This window comes from Rhinopithecus roxellana, chromosome 9 (assembly GCF_007565055.1).
Source record: "Rhinopithecus roxellana isolate Shanxi Qingling chromosome 9, ASM756505v1, whole genome shotgun sequence".
In the NCBI taxonomy this organism is placed as follows: domain Eukaryota; kingdom Metazoa; phylum Chordata; class Mammalia; order Primates; family Cercopithecidae; genus Rhinopithecus; species Rhinopithecus roxellana.
This window is the reverse complement of record NC_044557.1, coordinates 125,111,321-125,124,607: the sequence shown is the minus strand read 5'-3', so window position 1 is coordinate 125,124,607 and position 13,287 is coordinate 125,111,321.

Here is a 13,287-nt window from a genome sequence, read left to right as displayed (position 1 = left end):
GCACTGCCCAGGGCTTCTCATGTCAACAGGCCTGAGCGTATTTTTCCTGAGGACTCCAAATGCCTCCGACGTTTATGTGAATGGGTTTAGATCAGACAGGTAGACGAAGGCTTTGGAACTTTTCTGGCAAAAGAACAGAGCTTTAGGTAAAAGTTGGCTGGCCCTGCCCAGGACTCTGCAGGAAGCCCTAACCGACCAGTTTCAACTGGCCAGCCAGGCATCATGGGTGTCCTGGGGACACTCACGTTCAGACTCTGAACGTGGTGGTGGGAACTCACTGCCCAAAAGGAACCCCTGCCTTCAGACTCAGCCAGTTATAGACAGGTGGCTTCATGTGCAGAGCAGAAACCTGAGACTGCAAGCTCTTCAAAGGTCCCTATCACCCCCAATCCCTCTGCGAGCCCCCTCCCACCTCTATGGCCTTACCTCTGATTCCAGCCAAGGCCACAGAAAACTGTTCCAGGTAGGCTCCTCCCACTGCATTCCAGGTAGGCTCCTCCCACTGCATTCCAGGTAGGTTCCTCCCACTGCATGTGGCCAGGTAAGCTCCTCCCACTGCATGTGGCCAGGTAGGCTCCTCCCACTGCATGTGGCCAGGTAGGTTCCTCCCACTGCATTCCAGGTAGGTTCCTGCCACTGCATTCCAGGTAGGCTCCTCCCACTGCATGTGGCCAGCACCATCTCAAGTCTATGCCAAACGTCTGCTGCTTCCTCTCCTGTGACATCTTTGATGTCATAGCATGGGACACCTTCAGGAGCCAACATGGCATCTTCTCCTGCACATCCTGGGGGTGCAGGGAGCTTAGCATTCCACAGAACGACCCAGCCAATGGGAGATGGGAGCCTGTGACCAGCTGCTCCTCCCTTTCTTCCCTCAGGGAGACATTTTTGTTTTTTTTTTTTTTGAATACAAGGTGTTGCTCTATTGCCCAGGCTGGAGTGCATTGGCACGATCACAGCTCACTGCAGCCTCCATCTCCCAGGACTCAAGCTATCCTTCCAGCTCAGCCTCCCTAGTAGCTGGGACTACAGCCTTGATTTTCCTCCATATGGGCCTCTCCATGTGGCTGCTTGGGCTTCCTTACAACATGGCAGTTGGGTTCTAAGAAGGAGGAAACAAAAGCTGACAGTTCTCTGAAAAGGGGAACTGTGTCTGAAGGCATGGGCTCCTTCTGGGCAGTGAGTTCCCACCTCCCGGCTAAGTTTTTGCATTTTTTTGTAAATACAGGGTCTCACTTTATTGCCCAGGCTGGTCTCAAGTTCCTGGGCTCAAGTGATCCTCCTGTCTCAGCCTTCCAGAGTGCTGGGATTACAAGTGTGAGCCACCACACCCCACTAGGGGGACAATTCTGAGCTATAGCTCTATGTTCCTCAAAAGGTCCCAGAGGGACCAAGTCCCAGTCAATCACAGTGGTGGACAATTCAGGGATACACCTTATATTAGCTTTTCCTTCTTCTCCGTCTTTCTGTCTTTGGTCCTCATTCCTGCTACTCCTGGATCACTTCCCAAAGAAACTCTACACTATGAGTAAACCTGTGTCTTGGGTTCTGTTTTTGAGGAGGAACCTGGGCTAAGACATAGGACTTCATCTTCGTGTTCCCATATGCCAGCATGAGCTCTGTCTGTGCTAGTTACTTATTGCTGCATACCAAACTATCCTAGAACTCGGTGGTTTAAAACAACAATCACAGCTGGTGCGGTGGCTCATTCCTGCAATCCCAGCATTTTGGGAGGCCAAGGCAGGTGAACCACCTGAGGTCAGGAGTTCGAGACCAGCCTGGTCAACATGATGAATCCCTGTCTCTACTAAAAATACAAAAATTTGCTGGACTTGGTGGTGTGTGCCTGTAATCCCAGCTACTCAGGAGCCTGAGGCAGGAGAATCACTTGAACCCAGGAGGCAGAGGTTGCAGTGAGCAAAATGGTGCTACTGCACTCCAACCTTGGCACCAAGAGTGAAACTCTATCTCAAAAAATATTAATAATAAATAAAACAACAATCACAATTTTGCAATTTGGGCAGGGTTCATGTGAACAGCTCATTTCTGCTCTACATGCCATCAGCTAGGGCAGCCCAAAGGGGGCTGAAAGATCCACTTACAAGATAGCTGACCTCTATGGTGGCAAGTTGATGCTGGTTGTTGACAGAGACTGTTGACAGGGAGCCTTGATTCCCTTCCACATGGGCCTCTCCATGTGGCTGCTTGGGGCTTCCTCACAACATGGCAGTTGGGTTCTAAGAAGGAGGAAACAGAAGCTGACAGTTCTGAAAAGGGTCAGAACAGGCAGAGCATCACTTCCAATGCACGCTATTCATCAAAGCAGTGTAAGGCCTGGCCCAGAGGGAAGAAGGTAGGAAAATAAGACACACCTCTTAGCTCAGGGAGTGACAAGCCATTTTCAACCATTCTTAACCTGCCACAAAGGCGCAGAACACTACATTAATGAAGACTTGAATAAACAACTAAGTAAAGAAATCAATTAATTAATGCAACCAGCCATTACTCAATGGTAACCTTCCCTCAACCCACATAGTCACTACTACTCTTCTGAAATTTTAGAATAAAATATTAATTTGATAACTTATTTGAGACTAGAAGGTTTTGTGACCTTGGGGTCCTAAAATATTAGAGCTTTGGAATCCTAGGGGTAACCCACCTCAGCCACCTCAGGCTGAGGAAAAGGAAAACAGGAAGGAGGGAATTTGTCCAAAGTCACTGTCTTGGTTATTGGCAGTGCAGGTCGCATCACAGGGCCTGGATTCTCACCTAGGTCCCCCATGTCACACCTCAATGCCAGTTTAAGGGATGTGAGGACTGCGGCCTTTCCCACAGGAAACTCCACTTCCTGGGTTCCTCGTGAATCTTCATCCCCAAAAATACCACACTCCAAACTGTTGTAAGCAGTTTTTGAAAACTTTTCAGAAACTGGGCACAGGAAGGACCCTATGAACAGGTTGAGGTCAGTGTGGAAAAGAAGCTCAGACTCAGGTCCAAAAATGCTGCTAGGTGGCACTGCCCACTTCATGCAGGCCAAAGGCGGGCCTGCTTTGGTGCCAGTCATGGGCCGGTCAACCACACTGATCTGGTCAATCACACTGACCCAGTCAATCACAGTGACCCAGTCATTCACACGGATCCAGGCGATCACACTGACCCAGTCAATCACAGTGACCCAGTCATTCACACGGATCCAGGTGATCACACTGATCTGGTCAATCACAGCAACCCAGTCATTCACACGGATCCAGGCGATCACACTGACCCAGTCAATCACAGCAACCTAGTCATTCACACGGATCCAGGCGATCACACTGACCCAGTCAATCACACGGATCCAGGTGATCACACTGATCTGGTCAATCACAGCAACCCAGTCATTCACACGGATCCAGGCGATCACACTGACCCAGTCAATCACAGCAACCTAGTCATTCACACGGATCCAGGCGATCACACTGACCCAGTCAATCACACGGATCCAGGTGATCACACTGATCTGGTCAATCACAGCAACCCAGTCATTCACATGGATCCAGGCGATCACACTGACCCAGTCAATCACAGCAACCTAGTCATTCACACGGATCCAGGCGATCACACTGACCCAGTCAATCACAGTGACCCCGTCATTCACACGGATCCAGTCAATCACACTGACCCAGTCAATCACAGCAACCTAGTCATTCACACGGATCCAGATGATCACACTGACCCAGTCAATCACAGTGACCCCGTCATTCACACGGATCCAGTCAATCACACTGACCCAGTCAATCACAGCAACCTAGTCATTCACACGGATCCAGGCGATCACACTGACCCAGTCAATCACAGTGACCCAGTCATTCACACGGATCCAGGCGATCACACTGACCCAGTCAATCACAGCAACCTAGTCATTCACACGGATCCAGGCGATCACACTGACCCAGTCAATCACAGTGACCCAGTCATTCACACGGATCCAGGCGATCACACTGACCCAGTCAATCACAGTGACCCAGTCATTCACATGGATCCAGGCGATCACAGTGACCCAGTCATTCACACGGATCCAGGCGATCACACTGACCCAGTCAATCACAGTGACCCAGTCATTCACACGGATCCAGGCGATCACACTGACCCAGTCAATCACAGTGACCCAGTCATTCACACGGATCCAGGCGATCACACTGACCCAGTCAATCACAGTGACCCAGTCATTCACACGGATCCAGGCGATCACACTGACCCAGTCAATCACAGTGACCCAGTCATTCACACGGATCCAGGTGATCACACTGACCCAGTCAATCACAGTGACCCAGTCATTCACACGGATCCAGGTGATCACACTGACCCAGTCAATCACAATGATTCAGTCAAACACACTAATCCAGTCAATCACACTGATCCAGTTGATCATACTGACCTGGTCAATCACACTGACCTGGTTGATTACACTAATCTAGTCGATCACATTGATCCAGTAAATCACACTGACCTGGTCATTCATACTGATCCAGATGATCACACTGACCCAGTCAATCACACTAACTCAGTCAAACACACTGACCCAGCCGATAACACTGATGCAGTTGATCACATTGATCTGGTCAATTGCACTGATCCAGTCATTCACACTGACCCAGTCAATCACATTGATCCAGTCAATCACACTGATCCAGTCGATTACACTGACTCAGTTGATCACATTGGCCCCATCATTCACACTGATCCAGTTGATCACACAGAGCTGGTCGATCACATAGGTCCAGTTGATCACACGGATCCAGTCAACCGTGCAGACCCACTCGATCACGCTGATCCAGTCAACCACACTGACTTTGTCATTCACACTAATCCAATTGATCATGCAGACCTGGTCAATCACACAGATCCATTTGATCACACTGACTCGGTCGATCACACTGATCTAGTCGATCACACTGAGTTGGTCATTCACACTGATCCAGTCATTTTCAATGGTCCAGCCATTCACAGTGACCCAGCTGGTCACATTAGCTGCCACATTGATAGTGGGCAGCTTGCACATTTCATGAGCATTTGTGGAAGCCCTGGAATGTGCAAGGCACAGAGGAGGATACAAAAATAATATAATGAATGTAGTCTCTCTCTTGATATTGAGTAGCTACCATGGGTCAGGCATTTCATTTCATTATCTTCATTTTATGGATAAGAACTGGGTAATTTCTGTTGTTCCCTAGCTACTAAGCAACTGACTGGGGTTTACCCCAGGCCCAGCGGACCTAAACGTCCACTCTTTTCCCTAAATCACCCTGCACACTGGTCAATGTTCTCCTCTTCTAGGAAGTTTGATCAAGTCTGGAGGCCAAAATATCCCACACTCAATCCATAAGGAGATCATACCCCCCAACACAGAAGCAGAACCCATCACAGAAGAGTCAGGACTCGGGCACAGGAGGCCTGGGAGGGAGGCTGGGCAGGGCTGACCCTGAACTAGGCAGAGGCTGACTGCGGGAGGAGACTGGAAGGTAGTTAAAGGCAGTGGTCAGAGACAGGTTGCCTGGGGGAGCCAGGGGGAGCCATGGGTTCCAGAGTTTCTGTGTAAGGGGGCAACTGGGGAGCTCCTGTGCACCAAGTTCAAAATCGGAACTCAGAGACCTGCCTCAAAGCTGCCTTCGCACAGTGTACCCTCCTGTCTTTTCACCGCATGCTTACCAAGGTGCCACGTGCCCTCTACCAAGCCTGTCTTGGTGCCAACAATCATTAGTGGGGGAATGTGGCCAAGGGCCCTGAATATAAGACTGAGACACTGAGCTCTGGTCCTGTTGTTTGGAAGCCCCTGGGATTCCAAGATGGGCAATGACAGGACAAAGCAGGAGGAAAAGTGCCCATTTATGGAGCAAGCAGTTGCTTTGAGTCATTTGACCACAGTGTGAAAGTCAATGCACCTCTCCACTGGGTGAGGGGGTCTCAGGATCCCAATTCCTCCAAATGAGGAAGCCGGGGCTCAGGGGAATGCAGTGACTCATGCGGGTCTCAGCTAGCAGGTGGAGAGCTGCGCACTGGGCCTAGGTCGCTCCCCTTTGAACTGCACTTCCCTTCCCCTCAGCAGTGAGCTGGACCGGGCTCCGCCTTGGGGCATAGGAGCCAGGAAGACCACATCCTGCAGGGCCACAATCCAGCTGGACAAGAGAGACACACTTAGGAAAATGCCCACCAAAGCCTCCTGTGCAGTTTCTAGCAAAGGGAGGCATCTCCAGGCCAGGCGCACCCCGGGGCCTTTGCCCCTCCTCCTCAGGAAGAGAGGTTTCCGCCCTGAGCAAGACGGCACACGTCAGAGGCTGAGGCCGACCAGGGGCCAGTTCCCAGCACTCGGGGTAGCTGGGGCCAAGCTGCTGACTCACCCTGTAGCCCTCAGACAAGTCACTTCCCTCCTGGGTACCCAGCATGGAATTGAAAGTGGGCATCCCTATGTCCCAGGCTGCCAGAGAGGCCTTTCCAACCAGGGCTGACTGGCTGCGTAGAGAGGGGATCGGATGATTGTCAGCAGAGTGGGAAACATGTTCTTTGGAAACGGATATTCAATGGAATAACAGAACTTAACATTTAGAAAGTGAGAACACAGTGGCTCAAACCTGTAATCCCAGTACTTTGGGAGGCCGCTTGAGCCCAGGAGTTCAAGACCAGCCTGGGCCTGAGCAACATAGCAAGGCTCTGTCTCCACAAAAAATTAAAAAATTAGCCAGGCATGGTGGCACACACCTGTAGTCCCAGCTACTCAAGAGGCTGAGGTAGGAGGATCGCTTGAGCCTAGGAGGTGGAGGCTGCAGGGAGCTGAGACGGCGCCACTGCACTCCAGCCTGGGTGACAGAGCGAGACGCTCTGTATTAGTCAGGCTCTCTCTCTCTAATATATATAAAACATATATATTAGAGAGAGAGAGAGAGATCTCGTTCATATGTATATATGAGATACATATATATACTTAAACTCATATATATGATATATATTAATATATATTATATATAATATATATAAATTAATATGTATATTAACTCACACAACCACAAGGTCCCACAACAGGCCGTCTGCAGGCTAAGGAGTAAGGAGAGCCAGTCCGAGTCCCAGAACTTAAGAACATGGAGTCTGATGTGTGAAGGCAGGAAGCATCCAGCACGGCAGAAAGATGTAGGCTGGGAGGCTAGGCCCATCTCTCCTTTTCATGTTTTTCTGCCTGCTTTATATTTGCTGGCAGCTGATTAGATTGTGCCCACCAGATTAAGGGTGGATCTGCCTTCCCCAGCCCACTGACTCAAATGTTCATCTCCTTTGGCAACACCCTCACAGACAGACACACCCAGGAACAATACTTTGTGTCCTTCAATCCAATCAAGTTGACACTCAGTATTAACCATCACACCCTCTTACCTCAAAAAAAAAAAAAAAAAAAAAAAAGCAAGTTTCCAAAACAATGCAAACCCAACATTCTAAAAGAAAGTTAAGATATTTACATAAGCACACACATCTGGAAAAAAAAAAAGTCTAGAAGCAATACAACAGGATATTAACAAAAGATGTCTTTGCATGGTGAGAGATAGGGGAATCTCCCACTGCACACTTTCTCTTCATTGTGTCTCTGTACTTCCAGGTCTCCTACGTGTACCTACACAACATATTTAACAATAAAAGGTTTGTAATTGGGCTTGGAAGAATAACTGACCAAAGTGCCACTTTACTTCCAGAGAGAACTTAGCAACCTTATTACTACAGAGTGAGCAGCTCACTCCTTACTGAGATAAATCCTAACATGAATCATCAGTGTCAGCCCCGCCAGGATCTGTCCCAATGGGGTCAACAGGAGAGCCAGATTTTGTAAGTGTGTGTGTGTCCATATGTGTCACATATTTTCTTCCTAATCACACACTTTGGTGAGGACAGTGTTACAAATAGCATTCCTGACTGATGGAAAGGGTGGGGTATGGACACAGCCCAGGAAGTGGCAGGGATCCAGTGAAGAATTAAACTTTTCCAGGGATCACTGAGAGGAAATTGTATTAGGAATTAACATCTCACCCTCGGCCCTCTCCTAAGCCATTCCCGTTGCTTCTATCACCATAATCCGAAACCTCCCGACCGAAAAAGTAGCACCAATTTACAGATAGAAAAATTGAGCCACAGAGAAATGAAACAAATGATCTAAGATCACATGCTGAGCAGAGGGCGGACCAGTCAGTGTTTGCACCCTGGGTAGCTATTCAACCCTCCAACAAGCATTGATTGGACGCCTACTATGTGCCTGGCATGAAGCAGGCCCCATGACATGAAAGATACATAAAATGCCTTTCCCAGATAAATACATTTCCAGACTAGTGGGAGGACACAGACTTAAAAACAGAGCTTGCATCATGACGCTGTGAGAGCTATGTGAGAGGCTTGTGAGAATGTACAGAAAATGGGCCTGCAAACTGCATGGCTGGAGACTGGGCGTGGGTAGGCTTGAGCGGGTGGAGGGCTGTTGCAAAGGCTCTTTGAGAGGGGGAGCACAGTGCTGGGTCCTGAGACAGGAGCAGGAACCTACCGAGAAAAGGTGTGGGGAAAGGTACTCCAGAGGGAACAGCTTATGCAAAGGCACTGGGGTATGAGGAAACATATCCTATTTGGAAACTGGCAATGCCCAGAACCCACAGTGTGCTGTGGGAACTGTGTAAGGTGATGAGGGCTAGGTAAGTTGGGACTGGATTGTAAAAGGCCTTGAATGTCCCCCTGTGAAGTTTAAGCTTTACCTTATTGGCAGGACTGGGCAGATAAAACTTTATAAGTAAAAAGGAAACGCTGTTAGATCTTCTGGAAGCATTATCTCTCTAGCTGGATGGGACAGGGGAGACTCAGGGTCATAGCCAGTGAGTGACAGGGTGACTGTCTGGGGTGGACAGTCATGTTAGGATTCAAAGCATGAAATCTGGGAGTCCCTAGGGCACGGAGCCCCTGCCTCCCCCAGGAGACCAGCAGCAGCCTCACACCGGGCCCTGCTTGGCAGGGAGGGTGCTCCTGAGTGCCAGGGTTACATGAGGATCCACAAGGTTGGGCTCAGATGACAGCGGCCTCTTGCCCCATCCCGTCCAGCCCAACACCCAAGGTGGAGGGGTGGAGGGATCGGGTGATGTGGGCAAGGCAGGGCAGAGTTCCCAGGAGGTGGGGCCAGGGCCGGTTATGCATGGGAACAGGGCCAGGCCAGGTGTCTGGGGGCCTCTTGCCATGGCCTGGTGACAGAAGGTGGGGCAGCAGCCAAGGGCAGCTGAGGCAGGATGGAGATGGTGTCATGGGAGGTGTTCCCTGCCTGGATGCAGTAACTGTGGCTCCAGCCCAGCCGTGCACAGCACCTGAGGCTCACCCTGCCACGGCTGTGCACAGTGGGACTCCCACCCAGGTCACCCCCCAGCTGCCACCTCCCTAGAGACCACCCCATGCCAAGGCCAGGGTCAGAGAGGAGGGGACCCTCCCCTTTTCCTTGCTCCCTTTTCACAGACTCAGAGAACCAGGAATATTCCAGCTCTTGGAAACTGTCGAGTCCTGCCTCTTAATTTACTGAGACCCAGAAAGGGAAAGCAATTTGCCCAAGGTCACACACTGGGCAGCCCCACAGAGCATTAGATGAAAAGGCCTAAGTAGACCCCAACCTTCCTTCACCCTCCCCTCCATGCTTGGGAGACACAGGCAGTGGGAGCAGTCCAGTGCCCAACCCCTGGGTGCAGATGGTCTCACTGCACCGGGAACTCCCTGCCTGCCTCTGGGCCACCCATTGGCTGTTTCAGGACCCCAGACTCAGCTGCGGTTGAGGGAGGCTCACATCCAGGAGCAGCCCGAGAGATGGCTGCCCCTCCTGGGCAGGAACCCGGGCAGGAGAGAGGGAGAGACTAAGGGAGCCGGGGGCCAGGCTCCCACCCCCTAGCCATGTGTGTGCTGCTCCATGGATGGAGACCCGGCACACCCAGCTGCGTGGCTCCCTCGGCCCTTCTCCTGGCCTCAGCTTCAGCTTTGCCACCTGTGAAAGGACAGAAGCATGCCTGCGTGAGGATTGCCGTGAGGGTCGCATAAAATCCTGAAGTGAGGCCGCACCTCGCGGATTCGAAGGACAGAGCTGCCACCTGCTCTCCAATGTGCCTGTGCAGTCAGCTCTTAGGGACACACGTGCCAGTGTTGTCCCCAAGGCAAGCACAGGTTCATCTTTTCTGGCCAGTAAACACTCCCTTCATGTACCTTTTGTTACCAACAGCCAACTCCCTGAGGAAGGCGGGAGTGCCTGTGTCAGTGGGGCTCAGAAGGCAGGTCTGTAGGGAAGGTGGGGCCCACCTACAGGTTGGGGGGAGTCCCGTGGGCCCAGGGCCCCCTGGAGGCTGTGCTGCGGCAGGAGGCTTGTGTGAGAGCTGGTGCAGCCCTGGGGAAGCTCACATCTGCCACTGTGCCTCTGAGCGGGCTTCTAGTCTCCCAGGACCTCAGTCCTTATTTCACAGCTAGGGCACTTGGCAGATGCTGCAGGCATCTCTCCAGCCCACAGGCCCCCTGACCGGCCCCTCTCTTGTCCCTCCATCTTGTGCACCTCCCCACCCCCAAGCTGGAGCCACACATCCCAATCCCCCAGGGCAGGAGACGGGACTGGCCCTAGAGGGGCAGAACAGAGAGTGGAAAAACCAGAGGGTCGGCCCAAGATGACACTGAAAAGGGGAGCTCTCCTCTGGCTGCGGCCCTCTTCCTCAGCAGGGACTGGGACTCTGGGCCGCCCTCGGGAGTGCCCAGCACCCCTCGTCATTCCTGATGCTTCTGGAAGGGAGGGAGACCCTAAGCTCCCATGTGGCTCAGCCCTTCCAGTAACAGACAGGCAGCGAGGCTCAGGGAGGGGTGGGAACTCATCCAGGCCACACAGCTCAGGGCGGAGCCGGGGTGGCGTTGGGGTCCCAGGATGCCAGCCCCTGCCTTTTCTCTGTGCCAGCCTGCCTCCAAAGCCCACAGCCCTCAGCTCAGAGGATGCCCTTCCAAGATGGACATAGAGACAACAACTGACCGGATGGAAGGAGGCTGGTCCATGGACTGTTCGTGAATAAAGACACCAGTTTTCTAAGGCCAAATGCTAGGTAGGGGTCTGATAAAGACAAATGATGTGCGGTCACTACTATCCTTGAAAGTGGTTGATTTTGGAGCAAGAAGGCATCCATTCTGGGGGACCGGGGTGGTGGGGCCTCAGAGAGGCCGAGTGCTCTGAGGCAGGGACCTCTGGACTGCTGGGCCCCCGTCGGCTTCCTGAGGCTGCTGGGACAGGGTGGGGAAGGAAGGCCGGCCGGAGCAAGCTAATCTGGAGAAGTGATTTTCCTCCCGGGCCAGCCCTTCCCTGGGCAGGGCTCTCAGCAGGCTCGAAGGTAGGGCGGCCAGGGCTCTGCAGGGAGGGGCCGGCTTATCAGGCAGGAAACACTGGGCTCCGGCCACATCCTCCTGCTCCTGGTCACAGCAGCTCCCATGGGCAGGAAAACACTCAGCAGCCACTGCTCCTCGGCCTTCTCCAGCCCCTCCTGCGAGCCTTCCTCCTCCTTGGAGACTGGAGTACTATGTGCTGGTTCTGCCGCCCCCAGCTCTGTCTGCCCTGTCAGGTGCCCTGGACCACGCGCCGCCTACTAGGGCCCTGAATCCTGGTCACAGTGCAGCAGAAACCCGACCGAGGGGCCTACAGTGCTGGGGATGTCGGGGTGGGCTCCTTGGACCCATCTATGCCAGCCCGGGCTGTCAGAAGCCACCACCTGTTCCCTCCCACGGTGGCCCGCAGGTGCACACTGGGACACCCCCTCCTCTGGAGCCTGTTCTCAGCCCTGCTGTCCTGGGCCAGCACCCATGGAGACAAGCTGGGCTTCAAGCAGCATGACAGCCAAGGCCTTGGGAAGTCTCCTAAATACATGGAAGCCCTAAGCTTCAATATCCCCTCCCGCCTGCACTCCCGGCCCCTTCCTTGCTTCACCCCACACCTCTGGAGCTGTGCTGCCAGCCCCTGCCCCTGCTGAGACCCTGATGCAGCTGAGCCCTTCCAAAAGCTTGGCTTTGGCGGCTTCTCTCCGCAGCCCTGTGCCTCTCAGCCTGGCCCTGGGGGATCCCACCTCCCCAGCTCTCTCCCTACCACCCACGCTCCCCCCACAATCCTTCACCGACTTCTCTTCTCTGCTTCGTGCCCTGGGGAGGACACCATTCCCTCTCTGGGCCTCCATTTCCTCTTCCATCAAATCTGGACTTGACAGTGACTCCCGCCAGCCTAAACAGTCCGTGATTTTATGTTTCAAGGTTACAGAGCTTGATTAGGGATGACAATCTCCAATTTCAAGCCTTGGTTCTTTCTGGCCCAATGCAACTCTGCTGTTTACCTCTGGATGCCTCCGAATGGCCTGACGGGAGGGCAGGATGGATCCCTTAGAGTCTCCTCTCTCCTGCAGATCTTATGATGTTTCATGGTTTCTGTGACTTTCGTGGTGCCCTGACCTGTGGGAGCCGGTGCTGCTGTTTTTCAGGGAAAGGAATAAAGAAAAAGAAAGTTCTGTGGCTCCCAGGGATGGGGATGGAGGAGCTACGATGCCCTCTCGGGGTCTCTGATAGGATGGGAACACCAGCTACTGTGCTGAGACAGCAGGAACCCAGGGATGCCTCTGGCCACCCACCCACTTTGCATGACCTCTCAGGCCTGGAAGTCACAGCCTTACCTCGCAGGTGTCAACACTGGAACATCTAAAACCCAATGACGAGCCTCCCTGAGGCCCCTGGAGGCTGCAGACCTTCCATTCATCAGAAACCGTGACTTTTCTGGGTGGAATATTGTCCATGTTTTATCGTCCTCCCTTCAACTTTGTCCCAGACCCGCGCCACCCCACAGCCCCTCAGATAGATAGAGATGCGTGACCGTAAGAAAGGACAGTGGCCAGGGATGGGGAACCAATCACCATTTGAACCAGGAGTGAGCATGAGCCTCTGAGAAATGACTACACCCCACACCTACATGCAGAACATTCCAGAAGCACCTGCAGAGCATCGCCTCTCACCCGCTGCTGAAACCCCACTTTCCTGTCCCAGTCTTTTGTAATGAGCCTTATCTCCTCCCTCCCACCCCCACATCCATGCAACACTCGGCCTCTAAGGGGAACGCAGACCAGAGAGGGGGTCTGGAGGAAACCACAGGCCCTACTCGAGCCTCAAACACAGTCCCCAGGGGAAAGAAGGGTGACTGCCAGCCTTCAGGAACCAGGATTGCTCCGACCTCCGCAGATGACGTCAGCAGACGTGGACCTG